The sequence below is a fragment of the Athalia rosae genome, chromosome 5 (assembly GCF_917208135.1).
Source record: "Athalia rosae chromosome 5, iyAthRosa1.1, whole genome shotgun sequence".
Classification (NCBI taxonomy): domain Eukaryota; kingdom Metazoa; phylum Arthropoda; class Insecta; order Hymenoptera; family Athaliidae; genus Athalia; species Athalia rosae.
Genome location: NC_064030.1, coordinates 13,016,350 through 13,028,183, shown reverse-complemented (window position 1 = coordinate 13,028,183; position 11,834 = coordinate 13,016,350). Strand labels below are relative to the sequence as shown.

General features: G+C 40.4%; 9 non-coding genes across 9 annotated transcripts; all 9 read right to left on the bottom strand.

Moving 5' to 3' along the window:
• Positions 1 to 7,324: 7,324 nt before the first annotated feature.
• LOC112694995 lies at positions 7,325 to 7,445 on the bottom strand. Its single transcript, XR_007278764.1, has one exon. It is a non-coding gene; the product is annotated as a 5S ribosomal RNA (ribosomal RNA).
• An 86-nt stretch (positions 7,446 to 7,531) lies between these two features.
• On the bottom strand, positions 7,532 to 7,650 carry LOC125501202. The gene has a single exon (XR_007278734.1). It is a non-coding gene; the product is annotated as a 5S ribosomal RNA (ribosomal RNA).
• Positions 7,651 to 7,736: 86 nt separating this feature from the next.
• On the bottom strand, positions 7,737 to 7,855 carry LOC125501201. Its single transcript, XR_007278733.1, has one exon. It is a non-coding gene; the product is annotated as a 5S ribosomal RNA (ribosomal RNA).
• An 86-nt stretch (positions 7,856 to 7,941) lies between these two features.
• On the bottom strand, positions 7,942 to 8,060 carry LOC125501200. Its single transcript, XR_007278732.1, has one exon. It is a non-coding gene; the product is annotated as a 5S ribosomal RNA (ribosomal RNA).
• Positions 8,061 to 8,146: 86 nt separating this feature from the next.
• LOC125501199 lies at positions 8,147 to 8,265 on the bottom strand. Its single transcript, XR_007278731.1, has one exon. It is a non-coding gene; the product is annotated as a 5S ribosomal RNA (ribosomal RNA).
• Positions 8,266 to 8,351: 86 nt separating this feature from the next.
• LOC125501198 lies at positions 8,352 to 8,470 on the bottom strand. The gene has a single exon (XR_007278730.1). It is a non-coding gene; the product is annotated as a 5S ribosomal RNA (ribosomal RNA).
• Positions 8,471 to 8,556: 86 nt separating this feature from the next.
• On the bottom strand, positions 8,557 to 8,675 carry LOC125501197. The gene has a single exon (XR_007278729.1). It is a non-coding gene; the product is annotated as a 5S ribosomal RNA (ribosomal RNA).
• Positions 8,676 to 8,760: 85 nt separating this feature from the next.
• LOC125501196 lies at positions 8,761 to 8,879 on the bottom strand. Its single transcript, XR_007278728.1, has one exon. It is a non-coding gene; the product is annotated as a 5S ribosomal RNA (ribosomal RNA).
• An 86-nt stretch (positions 8,880 to 8,965) lies between these two features.
• Positions 8,966 to 9,084, bottom strand: LOC112694994. The gene has a single exon (XR_007278727.1). It is a non-coding gene; the product is annotated as a 5S ribosomal RNA (ribosomal RNA).
• Positions 9,085 to 11,834: the final 2,750 nt, after the last annotated feature.

The following is an 11,834-nucleotide window of genomic DNA, read 5'->3' as shown; positions in this document are numbered from 1 at the left end:
TTAAGTTCCAGTTGATACTTTTTATACCTCGGTTCAAACATGGCAATAAATATCATTAATTCAGAAAATTTGTCATCACGCCACATAACACACTTACTGAAAGTTCAAATTGGAAAGTATTTTGGAAAAAGCTGGAAATTTTCTTGAATCGACCCTTTTATCGTTTGCCTCCGCCCACCACGAACTAATTAATCTAATAAAAATGTAAACGGTGGTCTGATCAAAAGTACTTGAAAGATAAAAGTTAGTACCAAACAAATAAATTGTTTCCTCTCATTTTATTAGCGTCAGAAAAGTCGATGCTAATCAACTTCGCGCGATGACAATTTTTTTTCATTCAAGTTTCTCTTTTCAATTAACTAGTCCTTAATTTAAGAAAATATATAGTCTGACTAGAACATCCATCCTCCGGAAAAGTTAGGTAATCTGAGATGAAAATCTGATAATCTGAGGTAAAATCACCCCAGTTATTTGGATTCGGTTTCGTATGGTTTTAGATCTTTTCTCCACCGAAAGTACGGAGCAACTTTCTAATTGTATATTCAAAAATTTGCAGCGAACTCGATCACGTGTTCATCCGGACGCGATAAATGGCGGATCTCCTGCAGCAGCCAAAAATTAAGAGTTCCCTCCTATGAAAAAACTATTGCTGCGAAACTAGGCCAATTTTTCCGGAGATCAATGATGTCCGTGTTCACCATGCGCCGAATGATGCAGATCCGTGAACCGCAAACAAACTCTCCACTCAAAGCGAAACAAGCTTCCTATCACATGATCAGTTTTTTTCTTTAATTTCATACATCGATTGTTGTTGGTATTCAATTTTTTGCACCGGTTGTTTTTTTTTTTTTTTTTTTTTTTTTTTTTCTCTCCAAAGACGCGCATAAAATTCGGGCATCCGTCGAAATATTTTTGAATTCAATTCCGTAGCATCTATATTAAGATATCCTTCATTATCCTTCCTCAATTTCATTCAATATGGATGTACTTAAATACAAATTACTTTTTGTATACGGGCGAGAAGCATCGAGGACGAGAATCTTAGGTTTCTTTTTTTTTGTCTACCTCCAAAGTTACGGTATCGATTAATTTATTAATTATTCATACCACCATCGCGTCACTGCGCAGCAGAGATTCAGTACTTTAAGAATCTCATCCGAACCGACTGAACGAGCTCGTAAAATTTTTTGAATAAATTTACAGGGATTAATGAACGTACGTAAGTACAGTGAACTCCAGGTGCTAATAACTCGAACGATATTGAGACGATAACAATAATAATGATAATTATCGGGTTGTTCAGTCATTTCGCAATAGAACTCGCGACTCTAGGAGTGACTCACCGACTGACCTAACCTAACAAATCCCTGCAGTGGGGGTAAAAGTGGTCGTAAATCGAGGTCCTTGAGAAGTGCCGATCATTATCGATCGTTCTTCGGTCAACCATGTCGTCGACGATATGTGACAAGTCAGACTCTCGTTTTCAAAATTTTCATTCATTTATTGTATCTAGTTCAAGTGTAGTTGTTTTTTTTTTTTTTTTTGTTATCTGTTTAATCCTGATTTTTTTGTCGAATTTCGATGTATGGTCACAATATGTATAATTAACCACACATTAGCGCTTCGAGGATAAAGAACATTTTCTGATCCGATTGATATAAATGAATTTTTATACTTACTAACAATGAGAGTTGTGTATACGTTGAGTTACTGTTAGAAATCAGCTACGATTGTCGGAGCTGCTACAGGCGAGGTTCTGAAACAGAGAATCAGGGTTTGTTTTTTTTTCATCAGTTTGAGCATTTTTATTCGACATGCTTGGCAAACGAAACTCGAAACGCAAAGAAAAACAAACTATCAGTGTAGGTTTCTTTAGTGTAAGAGGGATAGAGTAATTTACATAAAAGTTTGACTCCAACCCAAAGTTTCGAAAATAACCCCCAATTGCCAGAATCCGAATATCACCTACCCTTCTCCTAATTGCAGCGATTATTTGAATTTTTTTTTTTCTCAATCGGCATCTATTTCCTAATCATGGCGGTCCATATTCGGAGATTTTATGATAAGCTACGTGCGCTAAATTTCTTAAATTTCCAACAATGAACAGAAGTATTCTCAGGGGGATTCCGGCAAAAATAAATAAATAAATAAATAAACTAAATTTTTTTAAATTTATTAAGAGTGTGCCAGGAACGTGAAATGTGGCTGCAACGATTTTCCCGACTATTTGGCGTGATTTTATTTGAGCAAAGACAGAAGAAAAAATACGAATTTCGTACGTGCTAATAACTCGGGAGTGAAAGGCTTCATTACTTAATAAGCTCCAGCGGTGAATTCAGTTCCTAATTCTTGAAAGTGGTTGCTGAAAATATATCGTCATTTTGCTCTGTCTTCACCATCACCGTCCGAAATTGAAACTGAAATTCCATCACACCTATACTGCTGCTTCCAAATCGACCTGTTACAACTACGTGCCCGTAACAGGTTAAAAACGGACGTTAGGATTGAAGAGATCACAACAAAATAGTAAAAAAAAAAAAAAAAAAACAGGTTAGAGGTTAAATTTCGATGACTGCAATCGGAGCGTTGGGGTTATAAATTCTGGCGGAGGTACGATGCGCGCGTACGTAGAAACTAACCAAATTGACCACCGGCGCACGTTCATCGAAAAATAAAAATCGTTGCTCGGGAACGGGAGCGTCAAACAGATTTCGTCGCTGTCGCCACGTTATATTGACAAACGGCGCGATGATCGAATGACAAACGAAGGATCGATCGATTCCGGCGTCCGCGCGCGAGCGGAAACCGGAGCGGTATTATAGGGCTATAGAATTGCAATTATTGGAGCTATATTGTATATCACAGAATTCTCTCTGTAATCAAGAAGCGCGCCGGAATAATATTCACCGGCTTAATTAGTCGAATAAATTCCTGAGAATCGAAAACTGATTCCGATTCTGTTGAGTCGTTACACCCAATTCTCGTGTTTGGGTCCAGGAACTCACTAATTCGAATCAATTAATGAGTTCTCGCCGAAAAAAAAAACATGAGCAAAATTTTGAAATTATTTGCTATCGCAATTTTTCATTAATAGAAAATGGGAAAAAATGGGCTGTATTTTTAGTTGAGAGTTACGGCTGTTAGAATTCTTTTTCTTTCACCTTCTGAAAATCGAACGAAAGGGAACAAGAACGGAAAAAAACTATTTCGAAGAATTATGAGAATCATTTGAAATGAAAGGTTTTCGTTCTTGATTTTTTGGCGGTACCTACGATGTTTCGGAATTCAATTTTCGATGTTTTCGGAAAACAAAGTGATTCTTCTATACAAAAAAATTCAGAATCAGATGAGGAAAAAAAAAGTTGCTCAATGTTTGCGAAAATCTTAGTCATCTTCATTCAATTCTTTTGTGATTTTTTTATTTTTTCGATATTGCAATAAAAACTAGTTTGTGAAACAATCAGACAGCAAAAAAAAAAATGAAAAACAAAAATAATTCAAGCACGAGGGGAGGAAAGAAATTGAAATAGCAAAAAAATATAATTGAATCACGAAACGCAGGAATATAAGCGTCAACTTCTTACTCTTCATTGGCAATAATTTGTTTGTACGCAGGTTGGGTTCGGCTAGGTATTCCATCTGTGCGGGGTGTTGACTTTATCCTTGACGAAAAATCGACGACTCTCGAAAAAATTGGTACGACTCGGAAAGATGAGGATATTCGCAGAATTATCAGATTCTCACGCGAACCTCTCGGTCACACGTATTCCTGCATTGTCATGGGTACATATGCAAAGCAATATGGAAAGCTGCACACGTCGTACAGGATTAAGGGCTCATTTGGCCCATTTCCAACGCAAATAGTCGACTATTTGCGCTAGACTAATTGTGAGTGCGTCGCTAATGCCTACAGATATATCTCCGTGGTTATGTATAGTATAACCGGCTACCGCCCCCGCGACCCCCTCACTGCAGGACCGTCGGACAATTTCGAACTGACTCTCGCGCTATTTCGATCCGATTCATTCGCGGAGTTTGAAAAGCGTAGAGTTACTTTTTTTTTTTTTTTCTTTGCTTTTTACATTCGGAATCTAACCGTTTTGTGTTATTGTATGCGTTCGAAACGTGGGATCAAGCAGCGCTCGTTGTCAGTAATAAAAAAACAAATAAACCGACCAATAAAACAGAAGTAGTTTGATGTTTCCCAAAGTAAACGATAACGTGGCGCGGAATTTTAGCGATTGGGAAAATCAAGGCAGACCGGCTGACACCAAATCACAGATAATCAAAGATTTTATGGAAATTGATGAATTAAATGATTTGCCAAATTTGATAATCGTCAAATCAATTGTATACATATCAAAATTTTCCATCGAAAGTGTAATCCAATTTTGATATATTTTATTAAAAAAAGAAAGACATTTTATGAAATACAATTTTAATGAGTAAATCAGATAAGATGGGTAAAAATCACGTATATTGTTCAAATATATTTGAAATTTTATAATTTTTATGAAATTCTATTAATGAGCCTACGATTGAAAAATTACCAAAAAGGATAACTTTGAAGGATAACGTGCGTGGTTTTAGGCGATGTCATAAAATAACGTTTCATTCTCAAAACTTTTTTTGTTACCAACTTTTTACGAGATAACGAGCGACTCGAAACATTACGTGCACATCGCTCACAGGACGATGTCCTTGACGACGCGTATAAAGGTCATTAAAATCGGCGAGGTCGTCGCGGTATTCTATCTAAGTACATACATAATTGCCGAACTTGTTTACTTGTTCCCCCGAAGTTTCCACGCGTATTTGATTAGAAAAACAAAATCGTAGCACAGGGGAGTCGCCGGATATTGTAACGTATGTTCTCAGAAAACGTATTGAAAAATCTGAAAAGAGTTACCGAAATTTTCCCGCGCGTACATTGAAAAATGAGGTTATAATTTCGTCCGAGTTTTTCCTCGCCGCTGATGCCGTTTCTCGTTTCACGGTGCGCGATGGAGTTTCCGTAGAGATTTTGGTGAAAGATAATTAAACGTACTAGATTCTCTTCTTCTGGGATGGATTAAAAAAGTCAGTCGGGGTTTTGTTTTTATCGCACAAAGTAATTACTCCCAGGGAATTGTAAAAGTAGAAATAGGATTGCGGGTCGGACCGTCGTCGGTTCGTCGGAACTTTTGGGATCCTGCAGGGAATAGTTTTATGAAGGAGTAAATGGTTAATTGCTTTGAAATCAGCGCCGCCAACGTCAGCGCTTAAGTGGCTGATACTTTCAATTTCTAGCCCGACATAAATGCGACGCATAGTGATAAAAATTAAAAAAAAAAAAAGGTTTCAAACCAATCGCGAGCATCGGTTTGCTAAAAATGACGAATATAGTTGCACGGAATTGAATTGAATTGAGAGAGAACTGGCAATAATTGTGCCTCGGAACTTCGATCAGCCGGTCGACGTTTCTAATAAAAGTATCGGCCGATGGGGTCTTACGTTTCCCTACGACCCTTGTCAGCTCTTCCCGAAAAAAAAAGTAGAGCCCCGATATCACGACAGTCGGGCAAACGGAGTTTGCGGAATGTCCGGTCAGCCGTGGAAAACAATAAACGGCGCATCGTCGACCGTCGCGGACTTCGTTCCACGTTCGAAGGTCAAATTTTTTGAATACCGTGACTGATATATTCCAACCGATGTTCGTGTTTCTTGCTTCTTCTTACACTTCCAATTTGAAAATCCAATTTGAAAAACGTGGGCCGAACGTTTTGCTAAAGAATATGAAAAAAAAGTTAGGTTATAATTCTGTATGAACATCAACGCCGGAAAAAATGCACTCGAAACGTGTAAAACTACATTTATATTTCGAGGAAAATTACATGGTATTTAAAAGAGGAGAAATTTGTAATAATATCCAGCTAAGTCTGCGTCCCTGGCGTCGGAGTTCGTTTGTCTTCGTCTTCGAACACTTCCATTTTCTAGCGTAGTATATACGGGGGGGTGAAGATAAGTGAGTCTCGAGGCGGGGTGTGGGGCTACCGAAAAAGGGAGAGCCAGATGGTATACAGAAGGGATTGAGCGTATCTCGAACTGCTTTCGGAAGTTGGGTAAATACACATCTTCAAACCCCCGGCCGGGCACTATTTTTCCTATTTTTATTTCCATTCGGTGCACCGTTGGTCCTGCAGCACGCCCGTCCACTTTCCGACGGCCAATCGGGACCCTCGAACCGAACCAAACCCGAGCTGAGCTACACCCGAGCCGGTCGAAACCATGGCGTGGAAGTTACGTCACGTAAAAAAAACTTTCCCAGTAAAACGATCCTTCGGGAAAGCGAAGCTGCACAACCAGAATCCGTGACCGTAGAAGCTGTCCGCCCGCTACAACCGCGAGCCTGGTTTGGGTTGCGGCAATTTAGATCGTGCTCTTTTATTTTATCCATTTTGTTTTCGTTGTTTTTCTTTCTTTCAGCTTTTACAACCGCGAGGAGGACTGCGTAGTGTCGGCGGAGATCCCTAGTCCCTACCGCCGGATTCGCCCCGAGAGCTGACGGGTAAAAACGAGCGTTTTTTACTTTCGAGCATAAAATGAGTCGGCGATACTCTTCTGCGTCGTATGTTGTAACGCATCTACGCAAAATACATAACTCGCGTTGCGGGAGATTTCGAGTCACGAATCTCCGTTTCCACGTGCAGAGCGACGCTATGCGAGGCTATATGAGTTTCTACCTCCTACATCGACGTCGTTTTTCGTTCCACTTCGAATCTTGATGGCTGCAGGGGGTTGTATTCGGGAAATGGCCTGACAAAGGACTCGCGTGTGTTGCGAATATTCCACGACTGACAATAGACTTAGCCGCACGTTACCCTCGGCAGTTTAGGGGACGGTATGCATAATGTAGCTTCTAATTGCCTGACTCCATTTTGAATGACGGAGGGAGTAACGTACAACAATAATTTATATGAATGTTATGTTAATGAATCGGCGTATGATGAAATATGAGCATACGTTTTGGAGAATTCTCGAATGTTGAATATCAACTCGATCGGCGACTTCTCTAGTCACTTGTACAGAATCTATCGGTGACTGGACTATGACAGAAAATACCCTCCGATTAGACGGTTTACCGCTGACGATAAGAGCCGGATTTCTGGTTGGAATGTGACCCTCAAGTGCGATGATGATGTCGAGTCGAAGGTTTACCAAAGGTCCAGTTCGGTTTTGATTCATTGAAAAAGGCATTAATTGAGGGCTTGAGTTTGGGGTAGTCGAGTGACGGGAAATCGTTACCGTGACTACAAATTCCATTGAAAAAACTCCAAAAAAAAGATGCCAACGGCACGCGGTGTTTTCCCAAGCGGTCACCCATCCAAGTACTAACCGCGCCCAATGCTGCTTAACTTCGGTGATCGGACGAGAACCGGTGCATTCAGCATGGTATGGCCGTTGCCGAAGGACAGTGATGACTGCTTCCAGAGAGCGCGAGTTATTCGTCTTTTTGGCTTTGAATCATATTCGAAAAACTCCAAAAAAGAGATGCCAACGGCACGCGGTGTTCCCAAGCGGTCACCCATCCAAGTACTAACCGCGCCCAATGCTGCTTAACTTCGGTGATCGGACGAGAACCGGTGCATTCAGCATGGTATGGCCGTTGCCGAAGGACAGTGATGACTGCTTCCAGAGAGCGCGAGTTATTCGTCTTTTTGGCTTTGAATCATATTCGAAAAACTCCAAAAAAGAAATGCCAACGGCACGCGGTGTTCCCAAGCGGTCACCCATCCAAGTACTAACCGCGCCCAATGCTGCTTAACTTCGGTGATCGGACGAGAACCGGTGCATTCAGCATGGTATGGCCGTTGCCGAAAGGATAAGATGACTGCGTCCCCAAAGCGCGAGTTATTCGTCTTTTTGGCTTTGAATCATATTCGAAAAACTCCAAAAAAGAGATGCCAACGGCACGCGGTGTTCCCAAGCGGTCACCCATCCAAGTACTAACCGCGCCCAATGCTGCTTAACTTCGGTGATCGGACGAGAACCGGTGCATTCAGCATGGTATGGCCGTTGCCGAAAGGATAAGATGACTGCGTCCCCAAAGCGCGAGTTATTCGTCTTTTTGGCTTTGAATCATATTCGAAAAACTCCAAAAAAGAGATGCCAACGGCACGCGGTGTTCCCAAGCGGTCACCCATCCAAGTACTAACCGCGCCCAATGCTGCTTAACTTCGGTGATCGGACGAGAACCGGTGCATTCAGCATGGTATGGCCGTTGCCGAAGAACAGTGCTGACTGCGTCCCCAAAGCGCGAGTTATTCGTCTTTTTGGCTTTGAATCATATTCGAAAAACTCCAAAAAAGAGATGCCAACGGCACGCGGTGTTCCCAAGCGGTCACCCATCCAAGTACTAACCGCGCCCAATGCTGCTTAACTTCGGTGATCGGACGAGAACCGGTGCATTCAGCATGGTATGGCCGTTGCCGAAAGAATAAGACGACTGCTTCCAGAGAGCGCGAGTTATTCGTCTTTTTGGCTTTGAATCATATTCGAAAAACTCCAAAAAAGAGATGCCAACGGCACGCGGTGTTCCCAAGCGGTCACCCATCCAAGTACTAACCGCGCCCAATGCTGCTTAACTTCGGTGATCGGACGAGAACCGGTGCATTCAGCATGGTATGGCCGTTGCCAAAAAATGAGACGACTGCTTCCAGAGAGCGCGAGTTATTCGTCTTTTTGGCTTTGAATCATATTCGAAAAACTCCAAAAAAGAGATGCCAACGGCACGCGGTGTTCCCAAGCGGTCACCCATCCAAGTACTAACCGCGCCCAATGCTGCTTAACTTCGGTGATCGGACGAGAACCGGTGCATTCAGCATGGTATGGCCGTTGCCGAAAGAATAAGACGACTGCTTCCAGAGAGCGCGAGTTATTCGTCTTTTTGGCTTTGAATCATATTCGAAAAACTCCAAAAAAGAGATGCCAACGGCACGCGGTGTTCCCAAGCGGTCACCCATCCAAGTACTAACCGCGCCCAATGCTGCTTAACTTCGGTGATCGGACGAGAACCGGTGCATTCAGCATGGTATGGCCGTTGCCGAAGGACAGTGATGACTGCGTCCCCAAAGCGCGAGTTATTCGTCTTTTTTGAGTGAAATTTTGACATCATTCCGCACTGCGCGTCACTATAATGTAGTAAGTGTGTTTTATCAAACCGCTGATTGTTATCAAAACTTACAGCAACGCTGTCGCGACTGGGTTGCGCAGCCAATGCCTGTAATATCTTGAAACCGAAAATTCAGTGATTCCAGTAATTTGCTATTGATATCAGGAAATGTATATGTTCATTCATATTTTTCTAATTTTCCAACGGGATCCTTTCGAGAAATTTCTCAGGAACTTCTTCAATTTTTTCCGAATCTCCTGAATGCTTTCCGATCATCCTCCGTTTTATCCACCCGATGCAATTTTCTGAAACAATTGATTTGCGAATTTATTTTTGGAGAAAAACTTCAAGGCAACGCACCAGGTGATCGGACGTATCTTTTGCGGAAACGGCATCGACTCGAAGTTAGAAAATTCAATTAGTTCCAAAATCCTCTTCATCCTTGAACTCTCGTCGAAGATTCAAATCGCTGTAACAGAACAACCGTAAAGCAATTAACGACCTCGCATTTTTTTCACATTCCATGCTCTGTTACTTATTAATTCTGTCAAGTAATTCTTGATGAGCTGATTCCTGATTGCTGATCGGCGTACGCTTGAAAAATTATGGCTCCAACAACCCTCCAAAATGTTGCTGAGGATGGTCAAAACTTTGAAATGACTCTCATCGTAAGTTTGGAAATCTCAATAATTCTTTACGAAACGTGTTTTTTTTTTTTTTTTCTCTCTAATCAAATGACTTTACTTTTTGTAAAAGATGCACTGATGCAAAAAAATTGTACACGTCCGAAAGCAAAAGGCCATAGTTTCTATTTCATTCGGGTTTCATTCGTTCATTCTTCCGAAAGTTTTCTGCGTTCGAAAATCGACCACTTTTTCACAGTCTTCGATTTTTTTCGGGCGTGTGCTAAATCTATAAACATGAATATCGTGCTCTAACAATGAGTATAACTGTCCTACTGTTTTTCAACGTATTTTGTACTATGGATCATCATTGCCACCATAGGTCAGAACTCTCAAAGATTTTTATCTACAAAATCATTTTCTATGTAGTTCATGGGTTTTTCATACTCCACTCATCGGGTGAACGACGATTGAATTAACTCCTTAATCGACAATTTCGGGCGCGAAGGTAGATTTTAGGTACTTTGCGGAGTTCTCCGAAACTGAAACTGAATTTTGCGGAAAAAAAAAAAAAAAAAATTTGTTATTTCAGAAAATTTGACAATTTTTTTTTCAATTGAATGAAAAAAAATATTAGAAAAAATCGGCCCACTCCAGGATGAGCAGGAATAGTTGTCAAATTGATTGAAATTTTTCTTGAGGAGAAAAAATAAAAGAAAAAGTGGCGAACTTTGAAAAAATAACGATTTTGCTTAAAAAAACGATTATTCCATAGAATTCTCCATATTCAATTTTTCTTTGAAAAGGTCATTGAGAAAAAAAATTTTTTTTTTTTTTAAAAAGTACCTAAAGGTAAACGTCTGAAAAATTTATGGTTATTTGAAAATACAAGTCATTTTTTTGAAAAATTCATAACTTTTTTTGGGTTGCATAAAAAAATTCTCAAAAATTCTCAAAAATGTCTTTCAACGGGTAGAAAAGAATAGAGAAGTTCCAGCTAAATCAAAAGGGGTCAGGTTCAAAAGTGGTGGATTTGGCATGGAATACCCCGTATATATTTCGGAAGAGTATTATATATAGAATTTTTTCCAAAATCGAGAAACGGGACGAAAGTTTCATTCCTTCGGATGTTCGAAACTTTTCCAAATTAGTCAGTTTTCTCACGTAAACTTGAGCCCAACCTCTTCGGAGGTTGCAAAGGTCATAAAAGATTATCTAGCGATTATCTTTACATCGCGTAAAATTATGATCGGAAAAGAACTATCGATCTTAATACTACCTACAGTGCATTAAAATAAAAGTGAAGTGAAATGAGATATCCAGGTTGCGTGTGAGTAATTACTCCCCCGCACGCAGGGTGTAGTTATTAAATGGAAAGTATTCGGCAAGTTTTACCGGCGTGAAGATAGCGATTTTTAAAAGCGGGTCGAGGACTCGATTTGCCTACCAAATCCGTTTGATATTACTGCCTTAATGGAAGGTTTACTAAATAATTCGTAGAAAATCGAAATCGCATAGAATTCGGTTTCTATTATATCTCGTGCCGGCGAATTTGAATTCCACTTTTCCCCGCACAGGCGTAACTTCGTTTTTTTTTTTTTTTTTTTTGAGATTTGATTATTATTGCCGCGGCGCTGCAGGAAAGCGTTCTCCGCTTGCAGACGACGTGTGTTTCAAATAATTCTTTTCTACGCCGATTCTTTTGTTGGTCTCATTTTACGTTACAGAAGTGTAGGACCTACAGCGCGTAATTAGCGTACCAATTAGCATTTTTCACTCTTTCTTCAGTTATTATTTTTACGCTCCGTTTACGTGTATAATGCGAACATATATATGCGGAAATTAAGTGGCTATATCCTCGTGTTGCGTGAGCATGACTCGCTTTTTTCTTTTATCACAAATTTACGTCTTGATCCTCCTCGATCGGCCGTCAGATCTGCGGTTGGATAGTTTTTCATTCTACAACACAGGTTTAACGATGTTTTCAAATCAATCAGTCCTACATAAATTTAGGGAGAAGAATAATGCAAAACCAAAAAAAAAAAAAAACAATTAGAATG